We start from the raw sequence: 24,137 nt of genomic DNA, 5'->3' as shown, positions 1-24,137 counted from the left end.
AATTAAGACACACAGATGTTCAATTGAGAGAAGGCACAAGGCTTTTTAGAGAATCCAAAATCTCTCGTTCCATGTGAAGTGAAGGCTGAAGAAACTCAATGAAGGCAGGCCAGAGAGGCTGGTCTGTATAAACATGTCAGGAGAAAGAGAGTCTGAGTCAAGCCTGCAAAGAAAGAGTGAGGCACACAAGGTGAGTTTAGAGAGGGAAATGAAGTACACATTCACACTGCAGTTTTTCACGAAATGGCTCCTTCCTTTGAGGCAGTGGTTCTCAGCCTTCCTAACGCTGCAACCCTTTGATACAGTTCCTCATGTTTTGGTGACCTCCAACCATAAAATATATTTTATTGATACTTTATATCTGTAATTTTGTTGCTGTTATGAATTATAATGTATCTGATATGCAAGATATCTGATATATGACCCCAAAGAGGTCATGACCCACAGGTTAAGAACTGCTGTAAGCAGATGGAAACAGATGCAACGACCCACAGCCAAACATCAGGCAGAGCTCAGGGAGTCTTGTGAAAGAGAGGGAGATAGAATTGAGAAAGCCATAGAGGTCAAGGACACCATAAGAAGACCTACAGAGTCAACTAACCTGGACCTGGGGTAGGGACTGGGTGAGCTAATAGATACTGAACCACCAACCAAATTGCATACAATGGCTGGACATAGGCCCCTAAAACATCTGTTACAGATGTACAGCTTGATCTTCACGTGGTCCTCTAACTATTGGAGCTGGGGCAGTCTCTGATCCTGCTGCCTGCCATTGGATCCTCTTCTCCTACCTGGACTACCTGTTGGGCCTCAGCAGGAAAGGATGTATCTAGTCCTGACAGTATTAGATGTTCTAGGGTAAGGCTTTACTCAAGAGGTTCTTTTCCTTCTCCATAGAGAAGGGGAAGTATAATGGGGGGAGGGATTTGTAAGGGTGAGATCAGGGGAGGGCACAGCTATTGGGGTATAAAATTAATAAAAAGAAAAGAAAAAACTCAGGCAAAAAAAAAGAATTGCTATAAGAAGAAATCCAAGGATGTAGAGAAAGATAACCACACAAGAACCCTGATGAGTTCTCCTGACATCCTCAGTAAGTTCGGAAAGATTCCTAAATGCCTAAAAAATGAGAGCTAGAGGACACCTACAGGAGTCTACTTGAACAGACTTACTGTAAGGTCAGATATGAAAATTCTTTTGCAGGCAATGTCCTTAGACCTTGACTCATATTTATTTTATCAATTTATTAGGGCTATGCACAATGGAAATTGGTTGTGGAATACCTGTCAGGCAAAGGGAAGTGCGGCTTGGTCCTCGCAAACTGTGCCTTGGTGCTTCCTTTCTTCTAAAGATTTTTTTATCTTAGCAGTTTGAGATTCAAAGTAAAACTCAACAGAAGATGGAGCGATTTCATCTTCCTGTGCTTGCCCCACACAGAGCCTCCACCGTTAACAACATTTCTCATCTGATGAGAACAATTGAGTCTATTTTGGTCTGCTACCACCTTGAGACTGTGGTTTACATTGGGGCTTACTCTTGACATGTCCATTCTCCAGGTCCAGACAGATACATAACAGAGTGTATCTGCCATTTAGAACTGGAGGAGAGTGTCTCTGTGCTAAAAAACCGTTCATACTCTTCCTCCCTCTGTAACCCTTTACAACCACTGGATTTTACATTTTTTTTTTTACTTTTTAACCATAGTTTTGCTTTTTCCAGCATGTTAAGTGGTTGGGGTAGAGGGACCACACAATCTGCATCTTCTTCAGATTTCTTTCTTTACCTAGTAATATTCATTTAAAAGATGTGTGTGTTTCATCATGTCTTGATATCGCATTTATATGTTAGTAACATTTCATCACCTGATATGTTTATAATTTATCTCTGTGCCAATTGAACTACATCTTGATTGCTACCAAGTTTAGACAATTATGAGTAAAGAGACTATTAAAATGCATGGATAGATTTTTTAAGAGCTGAAGAATGACCATGTACATGTTTGAGATTGTATGCTGTGGTTCCTGAGCAATGTTCAGAAAAGGATAGGGCTAGGGGTGCTGGATAGACCCTGTAGCTTCTGTAGATGCGTGAATCTTAGAAAACAACATACTGCACATAATGCAAGCTGGGTATTGAGAGAGGAAAGGAGCTCAAAAGGAAACCTGCGTTAAAATCACCCTGTACTCCTACATGATGGGAGGCAGGGCCAGCAGGGCCCCTAGAATAGCTAACAGGGAGTAGAGAAAGACAGGCAAGCTTAGAACATTGATCCTGGGTATCTGCCTTCTTTTAGCTGCCACCTTCCTTCACTGCTGTCAGATAATCTGACCTGAAAGTCCCTTTGCCCATGAAAAGCATGTGGCATCCAGACAGAATTAACCATCAGCGCAATTAACTCTATGCTCTACTATAGCATGTGTTTAAAAGAATGACACCAGCTCTCCAGACAGCCACATCATCAGGATATTCTGGCAACCCTGAGTCAGCGCAGCACAATGTTGTGGGCACTGAAGTCCAAATCTCTCACTTACGAAAAACTTCTGACACTTGTGTGGTTCCAAAATCATTCTTGGAACCAGCTACAGCAGCAAACAGGGTAGCTTCAGGGCATCAATTTCCTAGTTGCCACTTCCTTGGTGAAATATATGGTTCAATATCTCTGAGGTTCTCCTTTTCCTTATAAAATAGAATTTTTAAAAAATATGACTGTACAGAAATTTTAATCCAAAAACATGGCTACTTCCTTCTATAAACTAACTTTATTTTCATTGTTTGGCATTAAAGGTCATATCTATTTTCCAGACAGATCACATAGACTTAGAAGGCATTTGGATGTGATCCCTTATCAGAGTAGCCATATTGCTGGATTAAAATTGTTCTATGTCTTCCCTCTAACTATTTAACCCAAAAATTGTACACGACGTAACTATTACAGCAGAAACAATTATAAATACCACAAAGTTAACAGTCTGAATGTCCATATGTGATTATGGAATAGGATCATTGCACTAATGGATCTTCGTAAGGACATTCAGACTATTCATGGGATTCATAATTGATTCTGTTGTCTATGTGATTCAGCTGGAATACAGACATGCCTTGGATTGCAGTATGATCTGGTTGGAATAGAGACAGACCCTTAGTACACACTTTTTATCCCAAATAATGAAAATAAAGATTGGTTGTGGAAGGAAGCATTCATGTTTGAAATTGACATCTAATTGAGGGGCAGACAAAGTGATGAATCAGAGAGAGATTTGACAATCAGAGTGAGTGAGGAGGGTAGGGCAGTTCAGTGAGCAAAGTTCAGTGAACTTCAGGTGAGTGCAGTTCAGTGCAGTTTGGTTAAATGCAGTTGAGTTCAGTTGGATTAATGTAGTCAGTGCTGTGAGTACAGTTCAATTCATGGAATTCAGAGGCAATTTTTCTAAGCAGAGCAATCCAGTGAGAAGCCAAGAGAGAAACCAATTTGATTCCGCTGGAGAGGAGTTTTGAGCCAAAATAGCTAAGATGAACCAGTCAGCTCATGCTCAGAAAGAATGAGAAAGAGTTAGCTTTATTCAACAGCCAGCCTTCAAAGCAGCAATTACATCTGAAGAATTAAAGTTACCTTTATATATGAAAGTGGGTAGAAAAGAAGGGATGGTAGATCTCTCCTAAGAGACACAGCCAGAATACAGCAAATACAGAGGCGAATGCCAGCAGCAAACCACTGAGCTGAGAACAGGACCCCCGTTGAAGGAATCAGAGAAAGGACTGAAAGAGCTTGAAGGGGCTCGAGACCCCATATGAACAACAATGCCAACCAACCAGAGCTTCCAGGGACTAAGCCACTACCCAAAGACTATACATGGACTGACCCTGGGCTCCAACTGCATAGGTAGCAATGAATATCCTAGTAAGAGCACCAGTGGAAGGGGAAGCCCTTGGTCCTGCCAAGACTGAACCCCAGTGAACAGGGATTGTTGGGGAGAAGGTAGTAATGGGGGGAGGATGGAGAGGGGAACACCCATAGGGAAGGGGAGGGGGAGGGATTAGGGGGATGATGGCCCGGACACTGGGAAGGGGAATGATAATCAAAATGTACGTAAGAAATACTCAAGTTAATAAAGATGGAAAAGAAAAGAAAAGAAAGAAAAGAAAAGAAGGGATTATCTGGGAACCCTTGCAGTTGGAAAAGTGATATAATCAAAATACATTGCATGAAAAAACATAAAGTAAAAAATTCATTAAATTCTTAAAGTATTTACGCTTTTAAGAATTAAAATAATATAAATACATCAGGCCACACAGTAAGTAGCAGAGACAAGTTGTTTGCTAATATTAATAGGCCAAAGAAGAGTCTTAGCATGGATGGATTGCAAGGCCTCCCCACTCACTGATCCCTAGAGGAAAAGCATGTGCTTTGAAGCTTGCCTGATAACAGATAATCTCAGAGAAAGTATTGAAAGGCAGCCTTTTCCACCGATATTTTCTCTTCTGTTTACTGAATATTCTTCAGTCTCATGTGTGCTCTCTGTGCATCAGAAACCCATTCATCCCCAGCAGGTTACAGTTGTCATGACAGCTGCTCATCCTAGCTACTCTTTAGAATACTTGACCCTCCCTAGCAACAACCTCTGATATTGCTTTTACAGACAGGCCTAAAAAGAAGAAAGATCTAGCTTGACACCTTTTAACTTTTGCCATAATTTTACAACTATGCGTTTTTCAAAGAAAAAATATATCCCTTAGATGGTTTTAACAGCAGCTCTCTAAGGCCTTCTATAAGGGAACACTTGATTAGACTGGCAGAGCCTCATCTTGCTTGAAATTCTTGGATCCATAAAGAAGTCTTATTTTGTGTATTTCAATAGGTGATGATGGTTAGAAGAATCAATGACACCTTTGAAAGCCTCTGGGATTCCTTTTGTCGGTAGTAAGGACCCTGATACAATAGGTTTCATTTTCATCAAAAATCCAGTTGCTGCTGAGGCCAGGCATCTGGTTAGAAGGCATTTGAAAGCTATTGGTGAGACCTTATGCATGCTGGGAAAACAGCATGCTTAAGGATAACTGCCACTTAGGGCTCTGAGTATAAGTGTGCCAAAACAATAGAAACCCAAAGCTTTGTACACTGCAGTGGCCCCTTTGCATCCCCTAAAGGGAAAGTTCAGGAGGGAATTACATAGGGCTTTGAGAATCAATATGGAACCATCCAATATCCTCTTGTTTCCTAACACCCAAAGAGGAAAGATAAAAACTAGGCAAGGCTCCAGGCGACTGGTTAGTACAGCCAGTCTTAAAGGTTCTAATGGCCTTCATTATCCTTGACATTTCTCCTTCACCCCAGGGCAGACCCAAACTCCCCAGCCTGGCTTGCAAAATCATTCACAATCTGTCCTCATTCTAGAGAACACACTGTGATGGGAAAAGTTGGGGCCCAGCCTTACTGCATACACTGGCAGAGCAGCTAAGTTTAAAGGCCAGGCCAGAGTTCAGGCAAATGAGGTATTGCAACCCTGTAAGATAGGAGGATATTTGTTTGGCAGAGAAGGAAAGAGAGGCCTGGGGCCCTGGTCCTCAGAGTCTGTGAGACATGAATTGGCAGAATTGAGTCTTAGATGCAGATTCACTTCCAGAATACAAACCGAGTTCTGGGTTCCTGTTTTGAGGCCACAACACCCCAAAACAATCTTCAAACATATTCTAGAACAGTTTTGGGACTTCAAATGCAGTCAGCTGGTAGGGTGCTTGCTTTGCGTACATAAGGTCTCAGGTTCAGTTTCTCAGAACCGCATCAACTGAGTATACGACATATGCTTATAGTTCCATCAGGAGGGAGGTAAGCACAAGAAGCAGGAGTATTAGAAGGCCAAAGTCATCCTCAGCTATATAGCAAGTTGGAAGCCAGTGTGGGCTGCAGAAGACCCCTGTCTCAAAACAAAAACAAAAGCATAAAGGAAAAGGAAAGCCAAAAAAAGTGAAGAAAGGAGAAGACAGAAAGGAGGAAGAAAACAGCCTGTTTGTGTCATGTTTGTATGTTTGAGAGTATCTATCTGCTAATTGAAGTCTCCAGGCGTCTTTAACCCCTATTTCCAATATTACCCCTCTCCCATTCCTCTTCACTAAGTGCTTCGCTTACTGAGCACTCACCTGGGAGACTCCACAGAAGACTGGGTTACTTGGTGACCTCAGTTTCTGTCCCCTTCACCTCAGTTTCTGTCCCTTCAAACAGAATTTTTAACAAGTTCCAAATAAAGTTAAGGAGGGAGGTTTTTGTGTGTGTGTTTTCCCTCTGTCGGGGGGGGCGGCAACCACAAATTGGGAGGAACCCCCATAAGGAAGGGGGGGGAGGGAAGGGGATGTTTGCCAAATGTACATAAGAAATACTCAAGTTAATAAAAAAAAAATACAAAAAAATTTACTTTATGAACATAGGGAACCCATGTCCTTGTGGCATTGGAACTGTTTAACAAGTAGATATATTTCCAACTGACAAATAAATTGATTTCCAAGTCTAAGGAGGGATTGTGTGTGAGTTTTTTGTGTGTGTTGTGTGTCAGTGTGTGTTGTTTGTGTGTGTGTGTGTGTGTGTGTGTGAAATTCTGTTTAGAGAGCTTTGACTCCTTTCAGGGGAGAAGGAAATCCTGCAGGAGATGGACAGGGAGGGGGGGAAGGGGGGACTCTGTGAGAAGAGGAGGGGCAAAATAAATAAGTAAATAAAATAAATTCTACTTCTAAAAAAAAAAAAAAGGAAGGGAGGTGGACAGGAAGAAGAAGGAGAGAGAGGAGGAGAGAGAGAGAGAGAGAGAGAGAGAGAGAGAGAGAGAGAAAGAGATAAAAGGTTCAACATGGTCCCAGCCCCTTAGTAGAAGGTGAACATCAGCCCTGGCACACTTGAGAAGGACTCTCTCACTTTGGCCAACAGAGATGTGGGTTCCATTCATCAAAACCAACAAGCAAAGTGAGATGGAAAATTCACCTTTCTTTTCTTTTGTACTCAGACTTCTTGGTTTGAGCAATTATATCTACTTAAAAACTCTTCAAATGCTATGAATGTTATTTTTCCCTTGATGTTAACAGTCTTCAACTCAAGAATTCCGATCTATAATGTAACTCATGGACCCAGGCAAAATTTTATCTTGTGGAAGTTTCTCTAGAGCCTTCAAGTCCCCTGTACCCAGACTGCAGACAGGAACTTGGTAAATGGCAAAGATAGTTATTCTTCACCAGGCCTGGGCATGTACAAAACTTATGCTAATATTCCATCCTTAAGCACAAGGATCCTATCTGAGGACAGGGATATGAGACCTGTCTATGTGCTCTCAAGGAGAGGGAAATTCATTTTCCTGAACTGACATCTATTCTGCCACTGTCTAGGTGTACCACAAGGGTTGCTTGAGACCCTTGCCAAATTCACTAAGTGGCCTCAAGCAGAGGCAAAACTGCCAGCCTGAATTCTGGCAAGATCAGGGTTGGATTCCATAAGCCTGGAACAAGAACAAATTTAAGGCCCCAAGAGTCAAAGGGAAAGCTGAGCCAAAGGCTACTGGTTGGAGAAAGCTAACATTTTAATACCCCAAAGACTGGAGTTCAAATCAGAAATACAAATTGAATCGCAAAGCCAAGAAGTTAAGAAGAAAAAAATAGGAAAATTTGGGGGAAAAATAAGAACATTTCCAATGGGAATATGAAAGGCACTCAAGCATAATTGGCCCAAGTTCTACAGGGTGGTTGTCTTGAGAGAGCAAGGGTGTCTAATGTGCACACAGGTCAGGCTTCCCTGAAGAGCTAGGAGCAAGTATATTTTAGAATAGTTAGAAAAGATTACAGATCATTGTTGTGGGATGCATTTTGTGGATGCCCTACCCCTAACTCCCAATTTATATGCTGATATTTCAATTCCCTGAATATGAGATTATGCAGACATCAAGATATGACAAATAAGATTAACGCATTTAAAATGAAGACAGGGTTCCTAGTATATACTATTGGTACTATTTTATCATTACTGTTACTATCATCATCATCATCATTATAAAATAATATTTTTATTGATTATTTGGAAATTTCACATAATGTACTCCATCCTGTGCTGCCACCTAAAATCATGCTGATGTTCGTGGGCAATTGCACCACTGGGGACCATGAAACTAAGAATAGGCACCTGAGACCATGTTGATGCCTATGGTCCATCCTACTGCCAAAGACTGTGTTGGGATCCATGGTCCTGCTGCATCCAGGGGCTGAGTTGATGTTTTTAGCCCATGTTACCATCAAACACTTTCCTGGAGTCCATGATCTATGCCACCACCTAAAACCATGTTGATGCCCATGGCCATGCTGTTAGCACCAAAAGTCATTCAGTTGTCCACGGTCTACGCTGCTGCTTGAAGACAACTGGATTTCTTATAGAAAGAAAACTTAGAAGCATGAATGCATACAGGTAGGACTCCATGAGAGGATAAAGACAGTACTGGAACAGTGAACATTACTCAAGGATTTGGCCCATGGATGATGAGAATTCAGGCAAGACTTGTGGAGCAGTCTTGGTTTTTAAAACAGTCAAGTCTATCAAACATCTTGAGGTTAGAGTTTAGTGTTCCAGAAATACACAAAAACAAATTTCTGCTGTTGACACCACCCAGTTTGTAGTATAATTCTTTGTAATACTGGGGGAAAACTAGGAGTGATACTACAGGGGTGTGTGCACTACTAGGCAGGATACCAATGTTACCCATCCTGAAATAGAGAACAATCCTAGGAATGGATCCAAGTCAACACTGAATAGTGCCTGTGTTCTCCACAAGGTCTCTCCAACAGTCTATGTCAAAAGAGTTTTCAAGACAAGGTAGGTGTGAAGGAAAGAGCACAGCCAGTTTTTGAATGCAATAAACTAGTTTGACCTCTAATGCACAGTGAAAATGCTCTATTCATGAGTATTGAAATCTTGTTGGTTTTTTTTTTTGACAAATCAATAAAGGGACGTAGAACAAATAATTAAGAAGGAAGGGAATGCTATGGACATTTATAGAGAACTCAGTGTAGCCAGGGGGAGACGAATGGAAACTGGCATGTGCCTTGAAAGGCTGAGACTGTGTGTGGAATACAGACAGTAGGGAGATAAAAATAAATTTATCAGTGGAAAAAATGCTGCTAAATTGAACTACCCTAGATGCCTAGAACAAATGAAACTCAAGACGGATGATCAAAATGTGAATGCAGATCGCTCCTGAGAGACACAGCCAGAATACAGCAAATACAGAGCGTATGCCAGCAGGAAACCACTGAACTGAGAACAGGACCCTGTTGAAGGAATCAGAGAAAGAACTGGAAGAGCTTGAAGGAGCTCGAGACCCCATATGTACAGCAATGCCAACCAACCAGAGCTTCCAGGGACTAAGCCACTACCCAAAGACTATACATGGACTGACCCTGGACTCTGACCTCGTAGGGTTGCAATGAATATCCTAGTAAGAGCACCAGTGGAAGGGGAAGCCCTGGGTCCTGCTAAGACTGAACCCCTAGTGAACTAGACTGTTGGGGAGAGGGCAGCAATGGGGGAGGGTTGGGAGGAACACCCATAAGGAAGGGGAGGGGGAGGGGATGTTTGCCGGAAACCAGGAAAGGAATAACACTCAAAATGTATATAAGAAATACTCAAGTTAATAATAATAAAAAAAATAGAAAAAAATGCTGCTAAAAAAAGATATCAAAGAAGCTTTTAATATTCTCAGCACCCAGTGAACAAGGTCCACTCAGGTGCCCAGTATAACTAATGATATAGATTCATGGAATTTGAACAAGAAGCAGTTTCACTCTATTCCTTATTAAATGTATTCAGTGAGAAAAATTAGCCCATGCCTTTGTAAAATTATCCCACTAACCAGCAAGTACAACCAACTGAGTTTTTCTTTTTTCTTTTTATTTCCTTTTTTGGTTTTTTGGGTTTTTTTAGTAGAAAAAAATGAAAATGTATTTGGAGATTAACCAACATGCTTAGAAATAAAACAAGTATCAAAAGGGAAGTCCTTCAGAACCTGAACACTTGTATAGATGGTACTGGACTTATTGTGTTTCTTTGTATTTTCTCCTAGAAAATGATTCATATTGTCTTAGTGTCCTCAGATAGTACTATGTCCAATTTTCTGAGGAACCTCCAGACTGATTTCCAGAATGGTTGTACCAGCTGGCAATCCCACCAACAATGGAGGAGTGTTCCTCTTTCTCCACATCCTTGCCAGCATCTGCTGTCACCTGAGTTTTTGATCTTAGCCATTCTGACTGAGTATGACTGGGTATCTCATGGTTTTGATTTGCATTTCCCTGATGACTAAGGATGTTGAACATTTCTTTAGGTGCTTCTCAATATTTCTCAGTTGAGAATTCTTTGTTTAGCTCTGTACCCCATTTTTAAGACGATTATTTGATCTTCTGGAGTCTAACTTCTTCAGTTCTTTGCATATATTAGATATTAGTCCTCTATTGGATGTAGGATTGGTAAAGACCTTTTCCCAATCTGTTGGTTGCCGTTTTTGTTCTGTTGACAGTGTCCTTTGCCTTTCAGAAGCTTTGCAATTTTATGAGGTCCCATTTGTCGATTCTTGGTCTTAGAGCATAAAAATATGGAACACTTCACGAATTTGCGTGCCATCCTTGTACAGGGGCCATGCTAATCTTCTCTGTATCATTCCAATTTTAGTATATGTGCTGCCAAAGTGAGCATCCAACTGAGTTTTTCTAATTCTTTACACCCTCAACATATTCCAGAAATGTGCCCAAAGCTCTGTCTGGGACCTGTGTCCAGATCAGAGCCACACTGGATTTCTTATGTTTATATCCATGTTAGACTCATTAAAACTGCTATACTTCCTGTGGATGTTCATCCATCTCTCTTGTGAACCATTAATCATACAAAGTCTTGAGAATAAAACAGTTTAAAGCCTACTTTGGCTTGCAACTTTCAATTACAAATGATACACTCTGAAGACTCTTGCTAAATAAAGCCCTCCCCAAAAGACTAAGGTAGGGTGCAGGCATTGCTTAGCTCTCCTTAATAGAATTAAGCTCAATATACAAGCTGACATTGCGAGGAAGTCCTCTCCAAATCATCTTCTCACCTGGAGTTTCCATATCTTTATGTACATGAGACACTCATGTCGCTAAGTGCTCATAACCACCAACACCTCCCATATGTTTTCCCTGGATGGTCCATATCATTTCAGAATATGGTTTTCCATTATCTTAGTGTTTCAACCAAAACTTTCAGGTTAACATCCTTTCATAGAACTTGATATCATTCTGTGACTTTCCTAAGAGCAAATCCCTCTTTCTTCATCTATATTTTCTAGCCCCAAACACAGTGGTTGACTGATTAAACTGAAAGGTACCAACAATTATGCATGAAGCATTCTACATTAATATTAAAGAAGTCAGCTGGGATCAAGTTTAAGCAATGACCGATTAAGAACTCAAAGATACTTAGAATAAGGAAAACTTGAAGACTAGGGAGGACAGAAGGAAACACAATTGTTTCAGCAGCAGATGAATCCAGGTGGGTGCTGCCTTTTATTCATCATTGTCAATTGGGGCCAGGGCCAAGATGCTCAAAATCTGTCACAGAGCTCTTGAAACATGTTTGGGAAGATTCATTGACATGATATATATGAAGCAGATGAAGCAAAGATGGTTATACCATGGGTAAGAATATTCCATTTAAAACTATCTTTTAATGCATCCTATGGGTCAGAAACTGTGTTAAATGTTTCATGTTCTCTAATACCTACACCAACCCCATGAGACAGTGAACACAGTAACCTGGTTTTAGCCAAAGAAATTAAATAAATGCCTGACTCAAAATCATACAGCCTGTGAAAAACAGACCTGGACTCTGGTCAAATCTCTATTTCTGCAGTGTCTGCATTGCTGGCATCCTCATGCATCTTTAATGAATGGTTATTACATGTCTCTCATTAAAAGACTATCAGAAAAATGGTAGCAGTTATCAATGAGCAAACACGCTTCAGTCTCATGCTAAAAGCAATTATGATTTTCTTTTCTTGATTAAAAACAATCCAGCGATTTGGTGAACAAGATATTTGCTGAAAATCTTCAAGGAAATGAGAGCATGCCAGGCTAATGGCAATTTATCCTGTAGATAGTGCCCTGTGAGGAGATCAGAGAAGACAATGTGTAAAAAAAAAATGCTTGGAAATCTAGGACATACTTAGATAGGGGTCACTAGTGTTTTGTTGACTCCCAGGAGATGAGGATGACACCCTTGAAGGCTTGAGTCCACTGATCCTGTAAGGAAGTTCTTCTGAGTAAAAGTAAAACAAGAATAATAAGCAGTTACTAGAATACTAAAAGAAGGTTAGGCATGTGTGAGAGCAACTTACAATTTTGAAGAGCCTAAACTGGAGAGAAATTTTCACCTGAAAAAGAAATCAGAAATGCCTGGGAGAGACTTTAAGGTGGCATGAAGCTTGTCACTGAAAGACACTAGACCCAAAAGCAAGAATGAGCTAGCTAGTAAATTCTAACCAAGTCCCAGATATGTTATTAATAAGTGGACCATGGATAATTAGGAAGATGAATCTTTCATTAAACGATGAAGGACTAATTTGTAAATCCAGCATTTCATTAGGATATCTCTTAGCTAGAAGGAGACCTCTCTAAGTTGCAATGGAGCTGATGGGTTGATAACCTCAAGCCATTCCACAGGAGTTCTTGAAGCTTTGAGTAGAAGTCATACCCATCTTATATACTAACAACAATTTCAATTCTGTGGCAACAACAACATCCATTCCATTGGATATTTCCAAAGGTTGCCACACCCTATTCAGAGCACTTTTCCCACTGAGTCTTTATCAGCACCCCACAAAGTGGATGTTACAACCTTCAACCTAACAAATATATAGAAAACAGGGCTCAGAAGAAAGAAGTGACTTATATAAGACCACAGAGCTAGCAGTAATAAAACTTGAGATTGAACTCAGGGATAGCTAAGTTCATATTCCCAAGTTCATATCAGTTATCATTACACTGTTATTCATAGGAGATAGCAGAGAACTAAACTACTGAACTGACCAAGAGGAACACATAAACAGAGGGGAAGGTGTGAACAACAGCATAAAGGAGAAAGTGTTAAAGTTCTAAAAGTAATGAGTGCCTGAACTCCACTTCTCAGCAGATAAGTGACCTGAGAAAGTGACTTCACACCCTATGACTCAGTTTTATCTTCCACAGCTGTTATCAACTAATTCTACATGTTTAATGAGTTAATACTGAACACAAAGAAAGTCCTCCTTCAGCCAAATGGACTGAGATATGTGTTTATCCTCACTTTTCTTCCTGATGTGGCTGTATGTTGATACTGTAGGCTTCTTTGAGAAGCCATAATGAGCTAGGAGCTAATATCACTTTCTCCATAGCAAGCCTTTATTTTCAAGTCTTACTAAGGACACAAGCTAGAAAATTTCTAAGCACTTTGGTCAGTATTAAAACAAAAGTTCTTGAGATCTCCTGTGATAGTCTATAAGACAAAAGAAGACCATAATACAGACATGGGCTCATGGTGGATTCTCATCAAGTCATTGGATTTGCCTCAGGTATGATCTGTGGAGCCACGTGTTCATGATAATCATCTGGCCAGGGCCTCGAAGTACCTGTCAGGGTGCTAAATCTGAAAAGACAACTCTTTTGAACATTCGCATGCTTGCCCAGCATACATGTGACTAAAACACAGAAACTTAAGATATGATTTTGAAACGCAGGAGACTGAGAATACATGTAGGATAATTAAGAAATTACAGGCATGTAGCTGTCTCCTGAGAGGCTCTGCCAGAGCATGACAGATACAGATGCGGAAGCTCGACGCCAACCAATGACCTGAGAATGGGATCCCCATAGGAGGAGTTAGAGAAAGGATTGAAATAGCTGAAGGGTTTTAAAACCCTATAAGAAGAACAATACCAACCAACCAGGGTTCCCAGGGACTAAACCACCATCCAAAGAGTATGCATGGACAGACCCATGGCTCCAGTTTCATATGCAGCAGAGGATGGCCTTGTTAGGCACCAATGGGAGGAGAAGCCCTTGGTCCTGCCAAGGCTGGAGCCCTCAGTGTAGGGGAATGTAAGCGTGGGGAGGCAGGAAGGGGTGGGTGGATGGGTGGGGGAACACCCTCATAGAAGAAGGGGGGTGGGAGAGGGGGTTTGTGGACAGGAAACTGGGAAAGGGGATAACATTTGAAATGTAAATAAAAATATCTAATTTTCAAGAAGAAATGAAGTTTCAAAGTACTATTATTTTTCAAAGACAATAAAAGGTGACTGAAGAACAGATGGAAAATATTCAGAGATCAAAGTGAAGTTCTACCCAAAGATTTTACAATTTTCTCAAAATCAGGCTTTTCGAGGCCTGGACAGAAAATTTTAATCATAACTTCCATTGATGAAGAGGATAATAAAAATGTGGAATTTCTTTTTAAAAGAAACAACAGGAAGAAGAAATGGGCTAAAAACATTCAGAAACAGACCAGGGTCATGTCTTTTTATTTAACATTTATTGAACCTTTATGAATTTCACTTCATCCACCCAAATACTACTCATCTCCTTGCTCCTCCATATCCACCCTCCTCCCTTGCAACCTCCTGCTTCCAAGTGAACAAACAAATGACTAAACAACATATCTTGCTGTGGAAGCTGAGGTGTGCTGCACAGTATACCCTTTTGCGCAAATAGCTGTGCTTGAAAATGTCCATTGCAGTTACTCATTGGTCTGGTTTGAAGTCTCTGGTTTCTGCTATACTATCAATACTGAATCCTCACCAGGACTCCTACCAGAGATCCTATTGTTACCCTGTGTTGTGGAGATCCTACAGGACTGACCCCTTCATGTGACACATCATTTCAGAGATGGGATAGATCCTGGGATTGGCCAACTCAAAGCCCAAGATTGGGCCTGAGTGGTAACTGAGTTGGTCATCCTGACAGCTCTCCCATACTCAGATCATTGGAGTCTGCTCACCTGTGTCCCCACCAACAGAGGCAGCTCTACCTTGCTGGCCAGACCAGGTGCCAGGATGCGTTCCCGAGTGCTACAGCCACTATGGAGCAGGGCAATCTCTCCCAATCTCATGCCCTATGGGTCAGGTCTCCCACACTGTCTAGATAATGGTAAGACTAGCTCTGCACAGCCCTCTGACATCAACAAGGCCCCAGGTGGCAGCCCAGACCAAGGATGTCCTCATGGCTCTTGGTAGTAATATGGGCCACAGTCACTAACAGAGAATCCTGCTGCTGCAAGTCCATGAACCCACTTATGGCTTTATCATGGCCTCATTTGGCATTTCAGGCTAACCACATCAGGCTGTTCCTCACTACCCTCAAGCCTCCAGTTTTGTCTCTCTTCATTGAATATATACCATTCTGACTCTCGTTCTCTTTCATCTCTCTGCCACTTACTAGCTAATCTTAGTGGTACCCAGAGTCTCCATGTGTCTTCTGAAGAGTGGGGTCATCTACTCAGGACATGTCTTATGCCAGTCCACTGTGAGAGGACAGCAGAAGCTCCAGGAGGAAGGAAATGCTGTATTTTCTAACTACACAAGCCCTTACTTAAGAAGAGTGTCAGAGATCAGAGCCCAGATCATCCTGGATCACCCATCATCACAAAAGCAGCCTCTTGATGTAGATAGAAACGAATACAGAGATCCACAACAGGGCACTTCACATGTAGTAAGATATTTTTGGAACACTCATACATAAATGTCATGTCTTCTTCAAATAGCTTCCCTTTGAGCTCAGGGAACTTTGTGAAAGAGAAGGCAGAAAAATTGTAAGATCCAGAGGGGATGGAGGATGCCAGGGAAACACAAGACTGATATATATATTCACAAAGACTGTAGAAACATGCAAAGGGACTGCATAGGTTCAAGCCAGATAGGAATCCTGAAAGAGGGACCCCATCTCTAAACAAGAAGCTATCTCCAACTGATATCTGCTTGTAAAGGAAGAATTAGTTTTCTCCAGTAGAGTCTCACTGAGTGTGTTATCCATACTTAAGTGTTGGTCCCATGCCCAGCAGTAGATGGCCAATATGAAACAAACTCAATGGTATTTTTGTAGACTTTTTGCTTTGTTTGAACATATTTTGCCTTTCTGGTATTCCCTTACATATATTAAGATTTCTAATTTTGTGGGTTTATGCAGTGTGTTTGTATGTGTATTTGTATGTGTGTGTTTCTTTTCTATTTCGGTTTGTTGGGCTTTGTAATGGAAGGGTTTTTGGTTTTGGTTTGGTTTGGTTTCTTTTTTTGTTGTTGTTTTGTTTTTGTTTTGTTTTGGGGTTTTTTGTCTGTTTTCTGATGAGAGAAAAAGAAAGGGCATGGAGTTTGGTGAGTGGGAAAGCAGGGATGAAGATCTGAAGGAGGTGGGGAAGAAGAAACTGTGATCAGAATACATTGTATAAACTGTTTTCAATAAAAACAAATGTGTTGAAGGAAAGAAAGGAAAGAAGGAAGGAAGGAAGGAAGGAAGGAAGAGAAAGAAAGAAAGAAAGAAAGAAAGAAAGAAAGAAAGAAAGAAAGAAAGAAAGAAAGAAAGAAAGAAAGCATAGACCTGAGCTGTGAGACAGAAACTGTGGCTAAAGTGCTGGGTTCACTAATCACATGGAAAAGCACAACACATTCAAAATCATTCAGCGGAGAACTGGAGGGTGGGCTCAAAATCATGTTGCATATAGAATAATTGAAAGGATGACAGGTGTTCGGTCTGGAAAACTAAGTGCAAAAGAGACCAAGCCAGCTGTCTGAAACATTTGAAGGACTGTCGTGAGGATAATACATTCTACTAGTGCTCCACGACTTAGGCTCAAAAAAGAGAAGTGACAGATTTCAATCCAAACTACAAGACCAGAAGATGGGTTTCTTGGTAGCTGTGAAATGGTTGAGACGTTTTTTGGATATACAGGACCAACATAAAGGTATGTATTAAATGTTCTCCCAGATTGGTTTTAAATACGAGACTCCATCATTCTTTGGTCCAGTGACATGAGCTCTTTCCAAAAGGCAGTAACAGTAGCTAGTAGGATTTTTAGAGATTGTTGCAGCTATCATATATATTTTTAAAGAACTCTCTGCAAGTGCAGGCTATTGCAGAGAGGAATCCCTTTCTTGATAGTTTTATTTACTCATTCATCATATTCCTCTTGCCTGCCATATTTTGGTGTACTCGTCTAAGTGTAGAGGCTTTAAATGTTTAAAATTTCAAATTTAAAAAGTAATCTCTGATTCAGGAGGCTTATAATGCAAAGGCTGGAGGGAGGTGATAAATACATATGTCACGCTATGCTAATGCCTGCAAAGGAAATAACAGCGGGAAAAGAAAATGGAGCAGAGCAGATAAAAAAAGAATGTTTCTCTGGTATGTTACTGAGAAGTCTCTAAAGGAAGACAATTGGACAGAAATATGACTAGAATTCTGGACAGGCTGTCAAGCAAAATATCACTCCAGGTAGAGGGAACAGTTAATGCAAGATTTGATGATCAGCAAGTAGCTGGAGCAGAATATCCAATGGAAAGTGCCATGAGTGATGTGGTCTGAGGTATAGGTAATGACAGCCCTTGTTGACCTCTATAACAGATGTGGGCTTTACTATTAGTGTAAGACAAGAAAGCTAGCAAAAGTCAGAGTTAAGAAATGAAGTAATCCAATGCATGAGTTTAAAATAAGATTCAGAGAACAGGTCAGAATGAGAGCCACATGGAAACAAGGTGAGCATTACAAGAACACTGTCAGAGATGTAGCTAAGACATGAGGTTGGCTGAGAATAGAGTGGTAGCAAGGGTATGGGAAGAAGTGTGCAGATTCAAAACAATTTAAAAAAACATTTTGAAGGCAAATGCATGAGAATCTGTGAATGGATCTCATGTGGAGAGAAGGGGACTCAAAGATGATTCTAGATATCTAAAGTGATCACTTGAGAAAGAAAGAGACATTTACTAAGAAATGTAGGTTGGAACAGAACAGTTTGAAAGAAACAATAAGTTCTCTTTGGAACATACCAAGTTTGAGATATCTGGTCAACAGGTAATTTAACAGAAAGGTCTAGAGCCTGGTAGAAAGATTTTGGTTTAGAGATGCCTTGGTGATCATTAGCTTATAATGATCGTTAGTTTATGAAGAAAAAGTTCATCAAGGAACACAGAGGATCTTTGGTGAGGGGCAGGAGAATGCAAACAGAGGTAGTTCTTGTCACGTAATGAAAAAAAAATGACTTCACAAAGAGTCGGGTGACCAATTGAGTCAGATGATGAAATGATGTTCTGATAGCTGAATGAGGCCCCTTGGGGATAGAGGATGAAGCATGGACTTAGGGCAAGCATTCAGAGACAGTGATAAGCTAAACCACGTGGAAGTCATTGGGGATCTTCACAGAAGAGTATAGATCTGGCTCTGCTTTTAAAAAGGAGAAAAAGATAAGAGGAAGTCATAAGTGCAAGCCTGCACAGCTCTGTGAGTGTGTGGGCAGTAAGAAGTAGTTACAGGGGGGCATCTGGAGTCAAGGACAAACTCGAGGTTTCCATTTTTCAAAAACAGTTGTAGAGAAGAAACATTAATAGCTGAGGTGCAGAAATGACCTACTGATTGATCCATGCTGGCTATTTAATTAGCTAAGAGTTTGTACTAATAAGACACTTCCTTGGATTTGACACCCTCAAAAACTCAAACATTCAAGGGGCCATGTTGTATGTGTCCCATGCTGAGGTAAGCACAACACCAATTATCTATAATATTCTAAAACAAGAAGACAAGGGCCACTGATTACCTTCCCTTTTTATTGTATATTTTATTTATTCACATTCAAATGTTATCCCCTTTCCCTGTCTTCCCTCCATATACCACCTATCCCATTCCTCCTCCGACATGTTTCTATGAGGGTGCTCCCCCACCCACCTACCCACCCACTCCTGCCTCACTACCCTAGCATTTCCTACACTGAGGCATCAAGCCTCCATAGAACCAAGGACCTCCCCTCCCACTGATGCCAGATAAGGCCATCCTCTGCTACATATGTAGCTGGAGTCATGGGTTCCTCTTTGGTTGGTGGTTTAGTCCCTGGCAACTGGGGGGTCTGGTTGGTTGATATTGTTGTTCTTCCTGTGGGCTTACAAACCCCTTCAGATCCTTCAGTCCTTCTTCTAACTCTTCCATTGGGGTCCCCACACTCTGTCCGATAGGTGGCTGCAAGCATCCACATCTATATTGGTCAGGCTCTGGCAGAGTCTCTCAGGAAACAATTATATCACACTCCTGTCAGCAAGCACTTCTTGACATCAGCAATAGTGCCTGGATTTGGTGTCTGCATATGGAATGAATTCTCAGGTGGAGTGTTCTCTGGATAGCCTTTTCTTCAGTCCCTGCCCCACTCTTTGTCCCTGTATTTCTTTTAGACAGGATTCCAGATTAAAATTTTGGAGATGGGTGGGTGTCCCCATCACTCAACTGGGGATCATGTCTAACCTCTTGATATGGTCTTTACCAGTTCTGTCTCCCCTTTTGTTGGGTATTTCAGCTAATGTCATCCCTGTTAGGTCCTGGGAGCCTCTTGCTTTCCTGGCATCTGGGCCTTTCTGGTGGCTACCCTCAGTTTCCCATCCCCATTGTTTCATACCTCTGTTCAATTTTTTGATTCTCTGTACATCTCCCATCTCCTCCTATACCTGATCCTGTCCCCTTTCCCCCTCCCTCTCTTTACTTCCTCCCAAGTCCCTCCCACCCTCTACCTCCTATTATTATTTTGTTCCTCCTTCTAAGTAGGACTGAAGAATCTATACTTTGATCTTCCTTCTTCTTGAGCTTCATTTGGTCTATGAATTGTATTGTGGGTATTCTGAGCTTTTTGCCTAATATCCAATTATCAGTGAGTACATACCATGTGTGTTCTTTGTGACTGTGTTGCCTCACTCACTTAAGATGATATTTTTTAGTTCTATCCATTTGCCTGTGGATATCATGAAGTCATTGTTTTTAATAGCTGAGTAGTACTCCATTGTATAAATGTACCTCATTTTCTGTATCCATTCCTCTGTTGAGGGACATTTGATTTCTTTTAATACAGCAAATATATAAATGAGAAAAATGCAAAGATTGAAATTATCTTACCAAGTCATTTTAAAAGAGTGATTTCTCTAACCATGCTTTCTCTCAAAGTATATGATAGTTGAGTAGTTAAATTAGAAAATGTTTTGCAGGCTGTGGTTTCTGTGTCTTGTCTGCCATGGCTATGGGCTCTAAAGGTCATTACACTTGGTGAGATGGTGTGGGAATGTCTCATATTTAATCAAATCCAGAAAAAAAAAGAAACAGTACATGAGCTAATAAATACGGAAGGAAACCTGAAGGAGAGAGTAGCTAGTTCTTCAGGCACATGAGTTCATACTGATTATTGAAGGATATGGGCCCAACGTGTGCCTACTTGAAGGAAAGAAAATAGAAGTTTTTTGGGTTGAATCAAGGACTATCCTGGTTGTAGTAGAAGTATTAATTTTCACAAATGAGGATAGCAAAGTAAAACAAGATGTCCATGAATCTGATGGCATCTGAGGTGCAGCTCTTTGGCTTCACAGCACAGACTTGCCTGCTGAGGAACTCTGTAACATTTCTACATAGACACCTGTTCGATGTGCCACAGGCTGTGAACAGGTTATTCTAAAGAATCTGAAGGACATCCCAGACTGTGGAATTAGCCCTTTCCCAATTTCTTAATGCACAGAGAAGTTTCTCTGTTTCATGAAAGGAAGTTTCAATAACCTTCTTGTTAAAATGGAGCAGCTGTTTTGGGGTTCAACTTTGTATATTCTCCCAAACATCCGGCTTCCTGAAAATAAGTGTCAGGAGATGCATCCTTTTAGTAAAAAATGATTCCAGCTTCTCAAACACAAAATTGAAGTGTTACATAAAACTAGGTTGGATTGCACACCAAGCAGACCCTTCTTGCAGAATAAGAGGAGAAAAATACTGACCCAGCCAAACTGAGAGAGATCTTGGTTTCTTTGATGAGCTTGAGAATATTGGCAGATGTCAGAGAACAAACTAATAACTTAACTTACTGGTACAGAGTAGCAGAAAACTCCAGAATATTAGAAACAACATGGATAAAGAAAGTAAAAGACTAGAAACATGTTAATTTCATAATGGTGAGGAGGGAAAACCTATAAGTAGGTAGCTTTTCTGTTTAGTGATATGTTTTTAGGTCTTCTTCCCCTCCTTTCCATGGTTCTGCAAATCAGACAGTCATATCTTCTAAAATTTCAGGCTATAGATCAGAATTCTGAGGAAGATCTGTATTTATCTGATTTTTCCCTTCTGGAATTCGATTTGCCCCCACCTCCACCCCCATATCTGGTAGTGTCTCCAGGTCTTCTTTCAGGGTCGTACCCATTCTGTGTTGGGAGTGTTTTCTGTGATTTCAGGAGGCAGTGAAATCCTCATGCAACTGGATGTCACTGCTCATTTTCATGGTCTAAATAAGTCATGCTCAATAATTCACTGAATGATATACTGAGTGCAATCATGATCTGGACACATGTGCTACATCAGTGACTTGTACATAATAAAGCAAGAAAGTTGAGCTGGAAATGTAGCTCAGCGGTCCGACATAGGCAACATATGTGAGTCTTGTAGTTTTAACACACCACAGTGTGGAGAAATACAGAAAGAGGAAAGAAACAGGAAAAAATGGAAATATGCAGCAGAGGGAGTCAGGGATATGAGGTGAAATTTAAAGCAAGATTAGAAGAGGCCTGGCCAATGGGTAATGTAAGGTTTAACTCAAGCTTGAAAGAGAAGCATTCATTAGCTGCGCAGTTATAGGATCATCCAAGGCAGGAAAACAGTCAGCAGAAAAACCCATAAGGTAGAGAATATTAAAAGGTCACACAGCTGGAGCAGATGGACAAGGTGGGAAGCAGGGGTTATACCTGTCACTTTTCATTCTATTTTTATAAGACAGGCAAAGGGCTGATGAGATGGGTCAAGCAGGTAAAAGTGCTTGTAGTACAAGCCTGATAACCCAAGTCAGATTCCTAGAACTCATTTGGAAAGAAATACTTGACTCCACAAAATTGTCCTAGGTTTCTACAGGTGCACTGTTACCTATGTACCTTTGCCCTCCTCACATACACACACTAATAATTATTTTTCCCACCAAAACAAATAGAGACAAGCAAAAAAATCGATGTATGGGTGAAGGTGTGCCATTAAAACTGATTCATACTTGGGCATAGTGATTCTTTGATCCCAGCAAATGGAAAGCAGAGACTGTTGGATTTCCATGAGGTCAAGTTCAGTCTAGACTACATAGAGAGTTTCAGGACAGTAAGAGCTACATAGAGAGACCCTGTCACAAGACAGACAGAGAGAGAGAGAGAGAGAGAGAATCAAAGAAAGAAGCAATAACAAACAATAAAACCAGTTTCTGCCACATCACAATGAAAACACTAAATATACAAAACAAAGAAAGGATATTAAAAGTTGCAAGGGAAAAAAGACTAAATAACATATAAAGACATACCAATCAAAATTATATCTGACTTCTCAAAAGATACTCTAAAAGCCAGAATGGCCTAAAACACCAAAGATGTCAGCCAAGATTAATGTGCCCAACTAAACTTTTAATTACCATGGATACAGAAAACAAGATATTCCACTACAAAAACAAATTTAAACACTATCTATCTGCAAATTCAGCCCTACAGAAAATACTAGAAGAAAAACTCCAACCCAAAGAGGCTAACTACATCCAAGAAAACGCAGGAAGGAAATAACCCCATGCCACCATGTATATATCCCACCATCAAATACACATATCAAAATACCAGAAAATAAAAGTAATTTGTCAGAAATATCTCTCAAAATCAGTGGACTCGATTCCCAAATCAAAATACACAGAATGGATGCAAAAAGAGGATCTATCATTCTGCTGCGTACAAGAACAGCACCTCAGCAATAAAGATAGACATTACCTCAGAGTAAAGGACTGTAAAAAGGATTTCCTAGTGAATGGACCCAAGAAGCATGTTGAAATAGCCATTCTAATATCTAATAAAACCTTCAACCCAAAATTTGCCCAGCCTTCAAGATATGCAAGGATAAAAATAGAACAGAGATTGAGAGAATAGCCAACCAATGACTGGCCCAACTTGAGACCCATCCCACGGGAGGGAACCAACCCCTGACACTGTTAATCATACTCTGCTGTGCTTGCAGGCAAGAGCCTAGCGTAACTGTTTCCTGAGATGCTCTATCCAGCAGCAGATGGAAACAGATGCAGATACCCACAGGCAAACATCAGGTGGAGCTCGGGAAGTCTTCTGGAAGAATTGGCGATAGGATTGAGCGAGCTGGAGGGGTCAAAAGCATGACAAGAAGACCTACAGAGCCCATGGGGGCTTACAGGACTGAACCACCAAGCAAACAGCATGCATGGGCTGGACCTAGGCCCCTTACACATATGTAGCAGATGCGTGGCTTGGTCTTTATATGGGTCCCCTAACAATTGAAGCTGGGGATAAGTCTGACTTCTCTGTCACCTGCCTTTGGATCTCTTTCCACCAGCTGGGCTGCCTCATCTGGCCTCAGTGGGAGAGGATGCGCTTAGACCTGATGGGGCTTGATATGCCATCTTGGTATGCAAGGTCAGGAGGGGATTCTCTTGTCTAAAGAGAAGGTGTGGAGCAGCGAATGGAGGGAAAGTGGGACTAGATGGAGAGGGGGGAGGGGCATTGCGATCAAGACTTAAAGTGAAAATGAATAAATAAATAATAGATGGTAAATAAATAAACAAATAAATAAATATGGTTTTTCAGTGCTGGGTTATTCTGAGCTTCGCCAGTAAAGTGTGTGCCCTGGAAACATGAATAGCTGAATTCACCCCTAACACCTACATAAAAATGTGGGTTTTATAGCAGACCCATGTAACCCCAGCTCTGAGGAAGCATACTCAAGTGGATCCCCAGGCACACTCACACACACACACACACACACACACACACACACACACACACACACACACCACAATCCATCCATGCAAACATAAACCTTCATGTACATATATATAATCACTGTGTTGTTCAGATTTGTATACATTAACT

General features: G+C 40.9%; 1 non-coding gene and 1 pseudogene across 1 annotated transcript; one reads left to right on the top strand and one right to left on the bottom strand.

Moving 5' to 3' along the window:
* Positions 1-10,598: 10,598 nt before the first annotated feature.
* On the bottom strand, positions 10,599-10,705 carry LOC116890329. The gene has a single exon (XR_004386552.1). It is a non-coding gene; the product is annotated as a U6 spliceosomal RNA (small nuclear RNA).
* A 9,858-nt stretch (positions 10,706-20,563) lies between these two features.
* On the top strand, positions 20,564-21,172 carry LOC116889150 (annotated as a pseudogene).
* Positions 21,173-24,137: the final 2,965 nt, after the last annotated feature.

Source organism: Rattus rattus, chromosome 1, assembly GCF_011064425.1.
Source record: "Rattus rattus isolate New Zealand chromosome 1, Rrattus_CSIRO_v1, whole genome shotgun sequence".
NCBI classification, from domain to species: Eukaryota; Metazoa; Chordata; class Mammalia; order Rodentia; family Muridae; genus Rattus; species Rattus rattus.
This window is presented reverse-complemented; position numbering and strand designations above follow the sequence as displayed.